This window comes from Thermobia domestica, chromosome 6 (genome assembly GCF_964235325.1).
Source record: "Thermobia domestica chromosome 6, izTheDome1.hap1.1, whole genome shotgun sequence".
Lineage (NCBI taxonomy): Eukaryota > Metazoa > Arthropoda > Insecta > Zygentoma > Lepismatidae > Thermobia > Thermobia domestica.
In genome coordinates, this window is record NC_137459.1 from 15,571,168 (window position 1) to 15,588,201 (window position 17,034).

Sequence of the window (17,034 nt, forward strand, 5' to 3'; positions counted from 1 at the left end):
AACAATTAACGCACTGAAGCACTATGCTCACACAGATTATGTGTCAAGAAAATAATGAGACTCGCCGCTGCGTGGCGCGTCCATTCGCTAAAAGCAAGCTACCCGGAGTGATTGTGGTGGATCCTCCAACCAATTAACGCACTGAAGCATTAGGCTCTCACACAGTATGTGTGAAGAAAGTAATGGGACTGGTCCCGGCGTGGCGCTCCGTTCGCTAGAAGCAAGCTACCCGGTAGGATTGTGGTGGATGATCAAAACAATTAAACCACTGGCGAACTATGTACGCATAAAGTGTATGCAGAAAATAATGAGACTCGCCGCTGCGTGGCGCGTCCATTCGCTAGAAGCAAGCTACCCGGAGTGATTGTGGTGGATCCTCCAACCAATTAACGCACTGAAGCATTAGGCTCTCACACAGTATGTGTGAAGAAAGTAATGGGACTCGTCCCGGCGTGGCGCTCCGTTCGCTAGAAGCAAGCTACCCGGTAGGATTGTGGTGGATGATCAAAACAATTAAACCACTGGCGAACTATGTACGCATAAAGTGTATGCAGAAAGTAATGAGACTCGCCGCTGCGTGGCGCTCCATTCGCTAGAAGCAAGCAAACCGGTGGGATTGTTGCGGATGATCAAAACAATTAACGAACTGTAGCACTATGCTCACACAGAGTATGTTGTGATAAAAGTAATGAGACTCGCCGCTGCGTGGCGGTCCGTTCGCAAGAAGCAAGGTCCCCGGAGGGATTTTTGTGGATGATCCAACCAATTAACGCACTGAAGCACTATGCTCACACACAGTATGTGTGAAGAAAGTAATGAGACTCGACGCTCCGTGGCGCTCCATTCGCTAGAAGCAAGCAAACCGGTGGGATTGTTGTGGATGATCAAAACAATTAACGAACTGTAGCACTATGCTAACACACAGTATCTTGTGAAAAAAGTAATGAGACTCGCTGCTGCGTGGCGGTCCGTTCGCAAGAAGCAAGGTACCCGGAGGGATTGTGGTGGATGATCAAAACAATTAACGCACTGACGAACTATGCCCTCATAAAGTGTAAGCAAAAAGTAATGAGACTCCCCGCTGCGTGGCGCTCCATTCGCTAGAAGCAAGGTACCCGGAGGGATTGTGGTGGATGATCAAAACAATTTTTTTTTTTTCATTCGCTCAGCCGCGTTACTGTCAGCCGGTGCCTTGAGCATTCTAAACCGGCGAAGTATCATCATTGCGAATGATTTCTCTTTTGGGTTTATTTATTTCATAATTTTGAAGAAGGAAAGGGAAGGGGAAAAGGACGTGAAACCTAAACAAGGGATTGGACAAAAAAAAAAAAAAAGATGAAACGAACAAAAAACAAAAAACAAAAAAAAATAACTAAACTTAATATTTGCTTAACTCTACTCTCATTTCTAGTCTTGTGAGATTTTGTGTGTTTTTTGTTTTATTGCGTTTAAGTTTGAGTTTAAGTTTGTTACGTGTGTGTTGTTTTGAATGTCGTATGTTTTGTGTTTTCGTGTTTACCTATTGGTCATCTTCTTTCTTCTTTTCTTCAGGTTTTCACTCTGTATGTTTGGTTTCTCTGGTTTCTGCCTGCATTTCTCTCCTGTGTGTTCTATTTCACATTTGCACTATTTACACTGGCTTTTCACCTTTATATTTTACCTCTTTTCACTATCCTGCATCAACACTACACTACACTCACTATTGACACTGACTGCTTTTGATGAAATCACTAACCTTCACCAACTAGTACTTACACTATGAAACACACACGCTACACTTACTTTTATCTAAATTTTCACATTTTCAAAACTTTTAATTTTCTGATGCTTCTATATAAGCGTTTCCTGTTACTTTTGCTTTGATGCTTTAGTGTTCTCAGTTGCGTATCAATGCCAGTTTCCACCCATTTGTGCTGGCTTGAGGTCCAGGGCCCACTCAGAGCACTTAGTGCAGGCCCTGGTCCGTTTTATCCTTCGGCCGGCACGCCCGGGATGGGCCGTCCTATTGGCGAGAGTTGCTCTATTATTTATCTCTGAGACACTATCCTCGCTTCACCTCTACTCATGCACTCACGCAACATTCACTCTTGCACCGGAGTTCCTTTCCAAACCGAGAGGCTGGAGGTGCAGCACGCATTCTGGTCCTCGGCGAAAGCACGGTGATCCAGTGCTTGGATTCCAGGAGTCTTTTCTCCGGTCCGAGGACTTCTTCACACATTCTTCCACTTGCACTCATCCTTCTATTCTTCTTCTGTAAGTTTTTCGTCTTAGTTCGGAGTATTCATTTGTCAAATTTTCCAATTTCTTGCAGTCTTCCTCTACTTCTATTATTTCTTTCAGTGATTTTTCTCTTATTTGAGTTCTTAGTTCTAAAATTTCTTCTAATAATGGACACCACATAACATGGTGCTCAGGAGTTCCTTCTTCTCCGCATTCACACGTTGGGCTGGGTCTTAACTTGATTCTGTGGAGGTGTTGTTCGTATGGTCCATGGCCTGATAGATAATGAACCAATCCATATGTTGGATTTAAGTGGTTTATTTTTAGTCTATCGACGATGCTAGGAAAAATTCTATGTAATCGTTGCGCTCCACTGTATTCCTGCCATTCTTTATCCCATAGTTGTATTATGTTGTCGTTAATTTCTTTCTCATCTTTTAGATCCCTGTTAAAAATTTCTCTAATTTTCCTTTTCTCTTCTTTCCTTAACCAGTAATTAATTGCCCTTTGCAATAACACATAGTTCATTGGTTGGATACCAAGGATTATACAGAGTGCGCTATGCGAAGTAGTGTTAAAAGCTCCAGACATTCTAATTAATAGGTTTCTTTGTGGTCTATTGATTTGATTTCTGTAAGTCTTATTTCTTAATAGTCTATCAATCCAAACGCTGGATGCGTACGCCATGGTAGCTGACAAAATAGTTTCTTGGTATAGTCTTAGTATTTTTAATGGTAGCCTGTATCTGTTTCTTGCAATAGTAGTCAATTTATTCGCTACACTGTTTCCCCTTTTTACTATATATTTCAAATGTTCATCAAATTTTAGTCTATCGTCTAGCATTATGCCAAGGTATTTTATGCTTTGCGCTCGTTCTACTCCTACTCCATTTAATTTTATAGTCGGGTTTCTTTGTAGTTTTGTGCCGAAAATTAGATATTTGGTTTTCTTTGATGATATCCTTAATTTACTCTCCATACTCCATTCTTCAAGTGTTTCTGTTATCTTTTTAACTTTTTCTTCTAATTCCCTTCGGCTGTTTCCTGATGTTGTTATTACGACGTCATCGGCGAATGCCACTATTTTATCGACTTCTTGCTTTTTGTTTATTTTTTCCAAGCAAGGTTGTAATTCTATGTCCCATAGTAGGGGTCCTAATATTGATCCTTGCGGGCATCCTTTCTCTGTTTTAATTATTATGTCGCCCTCTTCATTGGGTATTATTATTTTTCTGTTTTCTAGATAGTTTCTTATCAAATTCAGTAAGTATGCTGGCATTTCCAGTTTTTTTACATTTTCAATTAAGGATGGAAACCATAAATTATCAAATGCTCCTTCGATGTCAATGAAGAGCGCTAATACATATTTCTTTTCGTATATCTTTTCTTTGATATCATCTAGAAGAGTATTTATGGCGTCTTCTGTTGATTTTCCTACTCTGAATCCAAATTGTAGTTTGTCTTCAGTTACGTTTCTGTATTTTTGAATTCTGTTTAATATTACTCTCTCAAAAATTTTTGATATATTTTTTAATAAGCATATAGGTCTATATGAGTTTACTTCTGATGGATCCTTTTCTGGTCCTTTTGAGAGAATAATTAATTTTGATGCTTTCCACGGCTCTGGAATTTCTTGTTTCTTTATTAGTAAATTGAAAAGCTTCGTTAGGTAGGGGACCCATAAATCTTTAGTCTTCTTGTATATTTCGTTTTTGATGCCATCTATACCCGGAGATTTCTTGTTTTTAAGTTTTCTAAAGATCTTTTCTATTTCTTCGTTAGTGACTTTGTCCGATTCTGGTACAGTTCCTGTATGTTGTTCACCCATTTTGTTTCTTAGTACTGTGTTTCTTTCTGTGTCGTTATTGTTTTCATCTCTGGGAAAAAATTTGTTCGCTAAAACTTTTAGAGTTTCTTCTCTGTTTGAGGTGTATGATCCATCTAATTTCTTGACTGTATTTAATACTAATGGGTTTATTTTTTGTGTTATGAGTTTGTATGGAACACCCCATGGATCTATTTCAATATTTTTCTTGAGGTAAAGATCCCAACTTCTTTTCTTAGCCTCTAATATCGCTTCCTTATATTTATTCTTTGCATTTCTATATTTTTCTAATCTTCTTTCCTTTAGTATTGGGTTATAAGTTGCTTGATAACTTTTCCGGGCTGACGTTGCAAGTCTTTTTAATCTTTGTAGTTTAGGTGTCCAAAAGTCTTCATATACTCTTCTTTCTTGACTTTCCGGAGTAGCCTCTTTGAAAGCTTTTTTTGTTGCTTGCTCAATTTCGTTGATTATTTCGGTCAAGTTTTCATCTTCATTTATTTGGGGTAGATTTAATTTGTTCTTGAAAGTAATCCAATTTGTCTTAGCTATATTAAATTTTTTTGCTCTTTTCCATTTTTCTCAATTTTCATATCAAATAGTATTATTTCGTGGTCGCTGAGAGTGAGTTTATCTCCAATCTGGCAATTTTTAATCCTACTTGTTATTTCAAATGTTCCGCATGTCACATCAATATGAGAGCTGCCTCTATTCCCTACAAAAGTTGGTCTGTTTCCTATGTTTGAGATTACAAGTCCGTTTTGCATTACAAAATCTTCAACTATTTCTCCTCTATCATCTGTTTCCGGGGCACCCCATAAGATTGATTTTGCATTTGTATCGGCAAGGATTAATATTTCCGTATTATTCCTCTGCCATATTATCTCTTGAATTTTGTCTATGAAGTCACGTGTTTCTAAGCTGTATTGGAAATACGCATTTATTAGCCAGAATTTCATGTTTCCACACTTAACTTCAGCTGTTGTTATCCAATTGTTACTATATTGGGTTAGTTTAAGTACTTCAATTTCTCTATTCATGAAAACTATAGCTGTTTTAGATTCCTGTCCTCCGTACATTATTTTTGAGCTTGCTGGAAAGGTTGTTAATTTCCCTTTTAGTAAATATGGTTCTTGTATTGCTACGATATCAATCTTTTGGATTTCTATTAGTCTTCTAAGTTCCATTGTGGCTATTTTACTTCCTTGTGCGTTATTCTGCATAATTTTCAAATACTTCTGATTTTTATCCATATCTCGTATATATGTAGGCATCCGTTCCTGATTTCGTTGGGTCGAAGTATACTCTACCATGCGCACGCACCAGTTGTTTGTAAACATTTTCTAGCGTCCAGTATATCCCTCGTCTCTCAAAAACCTCATCCACTAGATCAAGTAATTCCCATCCGTTTGCTGGGAGATCATAAATTCGCAGTTCAATTCTATCGGCTTCCTCCAAGGTTGGAAATGTTATAGTTCTTCCATTTATATGAATATATCTTACTATCTGTCTTAGTGCAGTCATTAGGATTTGTTTTTCTTCCAATTTTGCTAACCTATACATATGGTTTATATTTTCGTATAATTGTACATTATTTATTAAAATTTCTTCATTTGATGTTTTTACTGGAGTATTTTCTGTACTTGAAACTTCCGGATCTTGGATTTGTTGTATATGTTCTTCTTGAATTGGGAAAAGATATTTTTCTTCACCGTGGACAAATGATTCATTAATGTTAGGAGTCTGTTGCATACATTTATAATTCTCTTCGTTAAATTTCTTTTTCCTATTCTTTTTTCTATTTTCTAGAAGTGTTTCTAGTTCTCCTTTTTCCTTGTCGTTTTTTGTTAACTTCCCCATTTCGTTTTCTTCAGTTTTTATTTTCGATTTTTCATTTTCTTTTGTATCATATGTTTGTGTTTCTTTATCTCTCTTTTCTTTAAGTAGTTGTCTTTTTCTTTCTAGAAAATTTTCCAATCTTTGTTTGTCCCTACGTTTCTTACTTGGGCTTTTTCTCTTTGTATTTACTAATTCTTTCTTTTTACTCTCCATAGTTTATTTTAGAAATTATCCTTTCTCTGGCTACTTTGTATGAGACACATTCTTCCGTTTGTGGGTTTTGACATACTTTGTGTCTTAGTTTACATGGTATACATATCTTTTTTCCTTTGTCTTCACATTCATCGCTTTTATGTTGCAATGAGCCACAATATCTGCATCTCACTTTTTCCTTATTGTCGCAATATTTCGTAACGTGACCGAATTCTTGGCAAATAAAACATTGAGGAACGACCAGGAAATCTTTTATTCTATGTGCCTCATAATCGATGTAGACTTTTTCTTTTTCCACTAACAGTTTCCTTATCTTCGGTTCAACTTCTATCACCAAGTGGCATCGTTTTTCTTGTTTCTTTCCTGCTCGAAACCTTGCTTTACTCTTTTTGGCCTCTTCCATCTCGTTTTCATCGAAATTCTGTTCGATAAAAGCTTGGAGTAGTTCTTCATCCTTTAATTCAGACAGTACCCCATATATGATCATCAGCGGGTTTTTCTTCTTAGTTTCTTCGCACTTGAAGTTTTTCCTTATTTCTTCTTTAGCCATTATTTTCCTAATGTCTTCTTTCGTTGAGGTTTCAACTACTACCATATCTCTGGTAGTTCTTAAACCAGTTATCTTTAATTTCTCTTTTCGTGGATCAATAGCCCCTGTTAATCTTTCCGCTGTCTGCTTTGATGTCTCTCCTTGATTCGGTTTTATTATCAATGCCGGTTTTGTTTTTGCTTGCATTTCCTGTATCTTCAGTTCTTTTTCAGTAGGTTTTCTTTTTTTAATTACGTCTGTCCATAGTTGTTGTTTGTCATCGGTTTCCGTTTTTTCTGTTCTTTCATGCCTTTCTTCAATCTTTTTGGTTAGCGTTTGTATTTCATGTATAACTATGTCTGTGTCGGTCTTCTGCTTTTCTGTTAATTCTTCGATTTTATCCCTATATATGTTTCTTTGTTGTTCCCATGATATCTCTGCTCGTCCGAAAGCTTGTTGTGTATTTATTAGTTCTTCTTTTTTTTCTTCAAGCTTTTTTGTTAGGTATTTATGTTCATCTTATAATTTATTTAACTTCCTTGTTTTTTCTTGTAGTCGCTTTCTTAGTTCATTTCTGTTTTCTGTGAGTTCTTGAATTTCTGTTTCCAGTCTTTTATACTGCCTGTCTCTGTCATTCTTAATTTCTGCTTTTTCCTGTTTTAGCTCCTCTATTTCCTTTTCTAATTTCACGTTTATTTGCCGTAACTCTTCCATTTGTTTTTTCTCTTCAATGCGGCTGCCTTTCTGGCCTGACATCATTTCCATTTCTGTTATTAGTTTTTCTTTCTGGAGGTTGTCATATTTCTCCTGAAGTGTACTGTTAATTTTCTCCATTTGGCCTAGTTGCCCTAAAAGCTGTGCCCTGTCCTTAACCCATACTATGGCCCTCTTTTTTAGTTTCTCAAGGTGGGATCTTCCTATCTTTTTCCAATCTAAGAGATTTTCTATGTAATTCATTTCTTGCTCTAATTGCCCCATTGTGTCGAATCCTGTATCTTCCAAGGTGTTTTTCTTAGTTGATTGTTCGAATGTTGAGGATTCTTCTCTCGCTATTTTTCTTTGTTCTGTTTCTTCCGCCCTAGATTGACGTACTGTAGGATTTATTGGTGACTGGTCTCTAGCTGGCGTCCCTGGAGGGGAACGATACATCGCCATTTTTTCCGTATTACGCGTTTATGTTTAAGTTTAAATCACTAAAATTATAAATACTATTACACTTAGAGTTTATTCCGATAGGCAAAAGTTTTTAGTTTATGGGCCGATTTGCACAAAACCCTGTAGGGACACTTTTGGACACTCTTCCCGATCGGTGGGATCCGAGAGGGGTAAGGTTCCTGGGGAGGGGGGGTTCCCCGATATTCTTCCGAAAATGGGGTCAAAAGTCAAGACCTATCCCATTTTCGGTCGAATATAGTTCAGAAAGGGGAGGGGGAGAGGGAGGACATGGGAGGGAATGAGGGGTTCAGGTCCCTGGTCCTTTCGGTCCGGGTGCCATAGTGTCCCAAAATTAGCTTAGAAGCCCATATTATACCACTTCATGCTCGAGAGAAAAGTTAAGTCCAGGATAGTGAAAAGAAAAGTTTAAAGGTAATATTATTTCCCAAGCAAGGTTATATCAAAACAATTAACGCACTGAAGCACTATGCTCAGACACAGTATGTGTCAAGAAATTAATGAGACTCGCCGCTGTGTGGCGCTCCATTCGCTGAAAGCCAGCTACCCGGAGGGATTCTGGTGGAAGGTCAAAACAATTAACGCATTGAATCACTTTGCTCACGCATAGTATTTGTCAAGAATGTAATGAGACTTGCCGCAGCATGGCGCTCCATTCGCTAGAAGCAAGCTACCCGGAGGGATTCTGGTGGATGATCAAAACAATTAACGCACTGAAGCACTATGCTCACACACAGTATGTGTCAAGAAAGTAACGAGACTCGCCGCTGCGTTGCGCTCCATTCGCTAGAAGCAAGCAACCCGGAGGGATTTTGGTTGTTGATCCAAACAATTAACGCACTGACGAACTATGCCCTGAAAAAATGTGTACAGAAAGAAATGAGACTCGCCGCTACGTGACGCTCCATTCGCTAGAAGCAAGCTACCCGGAGGGATTCAGGTGGATGATCAAAACAATTAACGCATTGAAGCACTATGCTCACACACAGTATGTGTCAAGAAAGTAATGAGACTCGCCGCAGCGTGGGTCTCCATTCTCTAGAAGCAAGCAACCCGGAAGCATTCTGGTGGATGATCAAAACAATTAACGCACTGAAGCACTATGCTCACACACAGTATGTGTCAAGAAAGTAATGAGACTCGCCGCTGCGTTGGGCTCCGTTCGCTGGAAGCAAGCTACCCGGAGGGATTCTGGTGGATGATCAAAACAATTAACGCACAGAAGCACTATGCTCACACAGATTATGTGTCAAGAAAATAATGAGACTCGCCGCTGCGTGGCGCGTCCATTCGCTAGAAGCAAGCTACCCGGAGTGATTGTGGTGGATCCTCCAACCAATTAACGCACTGAAGCATTAGGCTCTCACACAGTATGTGTGAAGAAAGTAATGGGACTCGTCCCGGCGTGGCGCTCCGTTCGCTAGAAGCAAGCTACCCGGTAGGAATGTGGTGGATGATCAAAACAATTAAACCACTGGCGAACTATGTACGCATAAAGTGTATGCAGAAAGTAATGAGACTCGCCGCTGCGTGGCGCTCCATTCGCTAGAAGCAAGCAAACCGGTGGGATTGTTGTGGATGATCAAAACAATTAACGAACTGTAGCACTATGCTCACACACAGTATGTTGTGAAAAAAGTAATCAGACTCGCCGCTGCGTGGCGGTCCGTTCGCAAGAAGCAAGGTCCCCGGAGAGATTGTTGTGGATGATCCAACCAATTAACGCACTGAAGCACTATGCTCACACACAGTATGTGTGAAGAAAGTAATGAGACTCGACGCTCCGTGGCGCTCCATTCTCTAGAAGCAAGCAAACCGGTGGGATTGTTGTGGATGATCAAAACAATTAACGAACTGTAGCACTATGCTAACACACAGTACGTTGTAAAAAAAGTAATGAGACTCGCTGCTGCGTGGCGGTCCGTTCGCAAGAAGCAAGGTACCCGGAGGGATTGTGGTGGATGATCAAAACAATTAAATCACGGACGAAGTATGCGCTCATAAAGTGAATGCAGAAAGTTATGAGACTCGCCTTTTCGTGGCGTTCCATTCGCTAGAAGCAAGCTACACGGAGGGATTGCGGTGGATGATCAAAACAGTTAACGCACTGAAGAACTATCTGCTCATAAAGTACATGCAGAATGTAATGAGACTCGCCGCTGCGTGGAGCATTATTCGCATGAAGCACGCCCAACGGAGGGATTGTTGTAGATGATCCAACCAATTAACGCACTGAAGCACTATGCTCACACACCGTATGTGTCAAGAAATAATGAAACTAGCAGGTGGGTGGCGCCCCATTCACTAGAACCAAGCTACCCGGAGGGATTGTGGTGGATGATCAAAACAATTAACGCACTGACGAACTATGCCCTCATAAAGTGTATGCAGAAAATTGTAAGACTCGCAGCTGCGTGGCGCTCCATTCGCTTGAATAAAGCTCAACGGAGGGATTGTGGTGGATGATCCAACCAATTAACGCACTGAAGCACTATGCTCACACACAGTATGGGTAAGGAAAGTAATGAAACTCGCCGCTGCTTGGCGCTTCATTTTCTAGAAGCAAGCTACCCGGAGAGATTGTGGTGGATGATCCAACCAATTAACGTACTGAAGCATTATGCCCTCATAAAGTGAATGCAGAAAGTAATGAGACTCGCCGCTGCGTGGCGCTCCATTCGCTTGAAGCAACCTACCAGGAAGCATTGTGGTGAATGATCCAACCAATTAACGCACTGAAGCAATATGCTCACACACAGTCTTTGTGAAGAAAGTAATGAGACTCGCCGCTGCGTAGCGCTCCATTCGCTAGAAGCAAGCTACCCGAAGGGATTCTTTTGGATGTTCAAAACAATTAACGCACTGAAGCACTATTCTGACACACAGTATGTGTCAATAAAGTAATGAGACTCGCCGTTTCGTGGCGTTCCATTCTCTAGAAGCAAGCAACCAAAAGCGATTGTGGTGGATGATCAAACCAATTAACGTATTTAAGCACTATGCTCACACACAGTATGTGTCAAGAAAGGTAAGAGACTCGCCGCTGCGTGGCGCTCGATTCGCTAGAAGCAAGCTACCCGGAGGGATTCTGATGGATTATGCAAACAATTAACGCACTGAAGCACTATGCTCACACACAGTCTTTGTGAAGAAAGTAATGAGACTCGCCGCTGCGTAGCGCTCCATTCGCTAGAAGCAAGCTACCCGAAGGGATTCTTTTGGATGTTCAAAACAATTAACGCACTGAAGCACTATTTTCACACACAGTATGTGTCAAGAAAGTAATGAGACTCGCCGATGCGTGGCGCTCCATTCGCTAGAAACAAACTTCCTGGATTGATTGTGATGGATGATCAAAACAATTAACGCACTGACGAATTATGCCCTCAAAAATGTATGCAGAAAGTAATGAGGTTCGCCCCTGCGTGGCGCTCCATTCGCTTGAAGCAACCTACCAGGAGGCATTGTGGTGAATGATCCAACCAATTGACGCACTGAAGCACTATGCTCACACACAGTCTTTGTGAAGAAAGTAATGAGACTCGCCGCTGCGTAGCGCTCCATTCGCTAGAAGCAAGCTACCCGAAGGGATTCTTTTGGATGTTCAAAACAATTAACGCACTGAAGCACTATTCTCACACAAAGTATGCGTGAAGAAAGTAATGCGACTCGCCGCTGCGTGGCGCTCCATTCGCTAGAAGCAAGCTACCCGAAGGGATTCTTTTGGATGTTCAAAACAATTAACGCACTGTAGCACTATTTTCACACACAGTATGTGTCAAGAAAGTAATGAGACTCGCCGATGCGTGGCGCTCCATTCGCTAGAAACAAACTTCCTGGATTGATTGTGATGTATGATCAAAACAATTAACGCACTGACGAATTATGCCCTCAAAAATGTATGCAGAAAGTAATGAGGCTCGCCGCTGTGTGGCGCTCCATTCGCTTGAAGCAACCTCCCCGGAGGGATTGTGGTGGATGATCCAACTAATTAACGCAATGAAGCACTATGCTCACACACAATCTTTGTGAAGAAAGTAATGAGACTCGCCACTGCGTGTCGCTCCATTCGCTAGAAGCAAGCTACCCGAAGGGATTCTTTTGGATTATCAAAACAATTAACGCACTGACGCTCTATGGTTACACACAGTATGTGGAAAGAAAATAATGAGGCTCGCCGCTGCGTGGCTCTTAACTTTCTTGACGCATACTGTGTGTGAGCATAGTGCTCAAATTCGTTAATTGGTTTGATCATCCACCAAAATCCCTTTCGGTTGCATGCTTCTATAGAATGGAGCGCCACGCAGCGGCGAGTCTCATAACTTTCTTGACACATACTATGTGTGAGCATAGTGCTTCAGTGCGTTAATAGGTTGGATCATCCACCACAATCCCTCCGGGTAGCTTGCTTCTAGCGAATGAAGCGCCACGCAGCGGCGAGTTTCATTACTTTCTGCATACACTTTATGAGGGAATTGTTCATCAGTGCCTTAATTGTTTTGATCATCCACCACAATCTCTCCAGGTAGTTTGCTTCTAGCGAATGGAGCGCCACGCAGCGGCGAGTCTCATTACTTTCTTGACTCATACTGTGTTTGAGAATAGTGCTTCAGTGCGTTAATTGTTTTGAACATCCAAAAGAATCCCTTCGGGTAGCTTGCTTCTAGCGAATGGAGCGCTACGCAGCTGCGAGTCTCATTACTTTCTTGAAGAGGACTGTGTGTGTCACCAACTTAATCAAATTTAAAGTTAATTGCGTGTTGTGTGTGTGTAGTGTTAAGTGGTGTGCGTTATCAAGGTGGAAAAGGATTTGGTGTACAGATACAGTCTGGTGGAGGACCGCAGACTAAAAATCAGTTAGTGAAAGTGTAATAGGTGACTTAAGATTTACGGAAGACCGTAATAATAATAACAATAATACATTACTTATCAATGTGCATGAAATAAAATAATTCACAGGTAGAAACCATTATAATAAGTGAAAATATAAGTTGCCTATATCAGTTTTCAGTCAACAGGTGGAGAACCGATGAATAAGAATATTGATAAATGTAAGATTGTTACAATTATTAAAACAAGCCACACAGGAGAGAAACTACACAAATTAAATAACTAAACTGGTTCTCATGTAGCAACACCATTGTCCCTTGTTTTGTGTATTTTGTGCTGTTGTATGTTTTATTGTAGGTATCAGGCATACAAAATCGCCCCCACACCCAGCTTTTGGGAAGTGAGAATAAACGAATGAGTAGAGAGATATAAAATAGAGAGATTAAAAAGAGTTAGGGCAGATGCGTCTGCTAATAAGTCCGTATGAACACGGCAAAGGCAGGGGTAGTGGAGGAATTAAAAAAAAAAAACACTTACTGTGTGTGCGCATAGTGCTTCAGTGAGTTAATTGGTTGGATCATCCACCACAATGCCTCCTGGTAGGTTGTTTCAAGCGAATGGAGCGCCACGCAGCGGCGAGTCTCATTACTTTCTGCATACACTTTATGAGGGAATTGTTCATCAGTGCGTTAATTGTTTTGATCATCCACCACAATCTCTCCAGGTAGTTTGCTTCTAGCGAATGGAGCGCCACGCAGCGGCGAGTCTCATTACTTTCTTGACTCATACTGTGTTTGAGAATAGTGCTTCAGTGCGTTAATTGTTTTGAACATCCAAAAGAATCCCTTCGGGTAGCTTGCTTCTAGCGAATGGAGCGCTACGCAGCTGCGAGTCTCATTACTTTCTTGAAGAGGACTGTGTGTGTGCTTAGTGCTTCAGTGCGTTAATTGGTTGGATCATCCACCACAATGCCTCCTGGTAGGTTGGTTTAAGCGTATCGAGCACCACGCAGCAGCGAGTCTCATTACTTTCTTGACACATACTGTGTTTGAGAATAGTGCTTTAGTGCGTTAATTGTTTTGAACATCCAAAAGAATCCCTTCGGGTAGCTTGCTTCTAGCGAATGGAGCGCCACGCAGCGGCGAGTCTCATTACTTTCTTCACAAAAACTGTGTGTGAGCATAGTTTTTCAGTGCGTTAATTGGTTGGATCGTTCACCACAATGCCTCCTGGTAGGTTGTTTCAAGCGAATGGAGCGCCACGCAGCGGCGAGTCTCATTACTTTTCTGACACATACTGTGTGTGAGCATAGTGCTTCAGTGCGTTAATTGTTTTGAACATCCAAAAGAATCCCTTCGGGTAGCTTGCTTCTAGCGAATGGAGCGCTACGCAGCGGCGAGTCTCATTACTTTCTTCACAAAAACTGTGTGTGAGCATAGTGCTTCAGTGCGTTAATTGGTTGGATCATTCACCACAATGCCTCCTGGTAGGTTGCCTTAAGCGAATCGAGCTCCACGCAGCAGCGAGTCTCATTACTTTCTGCATACATTATTTGAGGGCATAGTTCGTCAGTGCATTAATTGTTTGCATCATCCACCACAATCCCTCCAGGTAGCTTGCTTCTTGCGAATCGAGCGCCACGCAGCTGCGAGTCTCTTAACTTTCTTGACACATACTGTGTGTGAGCATAGTGCTTAATTGCGTTAATTGGTTTGATCATCCACCACAATCCCTTTTGGTTGCTTGCTTCTAGAGAATGTAGCGCCACGCAGCGGCGAGTCTCATAACTTTCTTGACACATACTGTGTGTGAGCATAGTGCTTCAGTGCGTTAATTGGTTGGATTATCCACAACAATCCCTCCGGGTAGCTGGCTTCTAGCGAATGAAGCGCGACGCAGCGGCGAGTTTCATTACTTTCTGCATACACTTTATGAGGGAATTGTTCATCAGTGCGTTAATTGTTTTGATCATCCACCACAATCTCTCCAGGTAGTTTGCTTCTAGCGAATGGAGCGCCACGCAGCGGCGAGTCTCATTACCTTCCTGACTCATACTGTGTTTGAGAATAGTGCTTCAGTGCGTTAATTGGTTGGATCATCCACCACAATGCCTCCTGGTAGGTTGGTTTAAGCGTATCGAGCACCACGCAGCAGCGAGTCTCATTACTTTCTTGACACATACTGTGTTTGAGAATGGTGCTTTAGTGCGTTAATTGTTTTGAACATCCAAAAGAATCCCTTCGGGTAGCTTGCTTCTAGCGAATGGAGCGCTACGCAGGGGCGAGTCTCATTACTTTCTTGACAAGGACTGTGTGTGTGCTTAGTGTTTCAGTGCGTTAATTGGTTGGATCATCCACCACAATGCATCCTGGTAGGTTGCTTTAAGCGAATCGAGAACCACGCAGCGGCGAGTATCATTACTTTCTGCATACATTTTTTGAGGACATAGTTGGTCAGTGCATTAATTGTTTGGATCATCCACTATGCTTCAAGCGAATGGAGCGCCACGCAGCGGCCAGTCTCATTACTTTCTTGACACATACTTTGTGTGAGCATAGTGCTTCAGTGCGTTAATTTTTTGGATCATCCACCAAAATTCCTCCGGGTAGTTTGCTTCTAGCGAATCGAGCGCCACGCTGCGGCGAGTCTCATTACTTTCTTGACAAATACTGTGTGTGAGCATAGTGCCTCAATGCGTTAATTGGTTGGATCATCCACTGGAATCCCTCCGGGTAGCTTGCTACTAGCGAATCGAGCGCCACACAGCGGAGAGTTTCTTAACTTTCTTGACACATACTGTGTGTGCGCATAGTGCTTTAGTGCGTTAATTGCTTGGATCATCCAACACAATGCCTCCTGGTAGGTTGCTTTAAGCGAATCGAGCGCCACGCTGCGGCTTGTCTCATTACTTCTTGACACGTACTTTGTGTGAGCATAGTGCTTCAGTGCGTTAATTGTTTTGATCATTCGTCATTATCAATCCGGGTAGCTTGCTTCTAGCGAAGGAGCGCCACACAGCGGCGAATCTCATTACTTTCTTCACACTTACTGTGTGTGCGCGTAGTGCTTCAGTGCGTTAATTGGTTGGATCATCCACCACAATCCCTCCGGTGAGCTTCCTTCAAGCGAATGGAGCGTCACAAAGCGGAGAGTCTCATTACTTTCTGCATGCACTGTATGAGGGCGTAGTTCGTCAGTGCGTTAATTGGTTGGATCATCCACCACAATCCCACCGGGTAGCTTGGTACTAGCGAATGGAGCGATACACTGTGGCGAGTCTCAATACTTTCGTGACATACTGTGTGTGACCATAGTGCTTCAGTGCGTTAATTGTTTGGATCATCCACCAGAATCCCTCTGGGTAGCTTCCTTCTATCGAATCGAGCGCCACGCAGCGGCGAGTCTCATTACTTTCTTGACACTTACTGTGTGTGAGCATAGTGCTTAAGTGCGTTAATTGGTTGGACCATCCACCACAATCCCTTTAGGTTGCTTGCTTCTAGCGAATGGAGCGCCACGCAGCGGCGAGTCTCATAACTTTCTTGACACATACCGTGTGTGAGCATAGTGCTTCAGTGCGTTAATTGGTTAAATCATCCACCACAATCGCTGCGGGTACCTTGCTTCATTCGAACGAAGCGCCACGCAGCGGCGAGTTTCATTACTTTCTGCATACACTTAATGAGGAAATTGTTCATCAGTGCGTTAATTGTTTTGATCATCCACCACAATCTCTCCGGGTAGTTTGCTTCTAGCGAATGGAGCGCCACGCAGCGGCGAGTCTCATTACTTTCTTGACACATACTGTGTTTGAGAATAGTGCTTCAGTGCGTTAATTGTTTTGAACATCCAAAAGAATCCCTTCGGGTAGCTTGCTTCTAGCGAATGGAGCGCTACGCAGCGGCAAGTCTCATTACTTTCTTGACAAGTACTGTGTGTGTGCTTAGTGCTTCAGTGCTTTAATTGGTTGGATCATCCACCATAATGCCTCCTGGTAGGTTGCTTTAAGCGAAACAAGCACCACGCAGCAGCGAGTCTCATTAATTTCTGCATATATTTTTTGAGGGCATAGTTCGTCAGTGCATTAATTGTTTGGATCATCCACCACAATCGCTCCGGGTAGCTTGCTTCATGCGAATGAAGCGCCACGCAGCGGCGAGTTTCATTACTTTCTGCATACACTTTATGAGGGAATTGTTCATCAGTGCGTTAATTGTTTTGATCATCCACCACAATCTCTCCGGGTAGTTTGCTTCTAGCGAATGGAGCGCCACGCAGCGGCGAGTCTCATTACTTTCTTGACACATACTGTGTTTGAGAATAGTGCTTCAGTGCGTTAATTGTTTTGAACATCCAAAAGAATCCTTTCGGGTAGCTTGCTTCTAGCGAATGGAGCACTACGCAGCGGC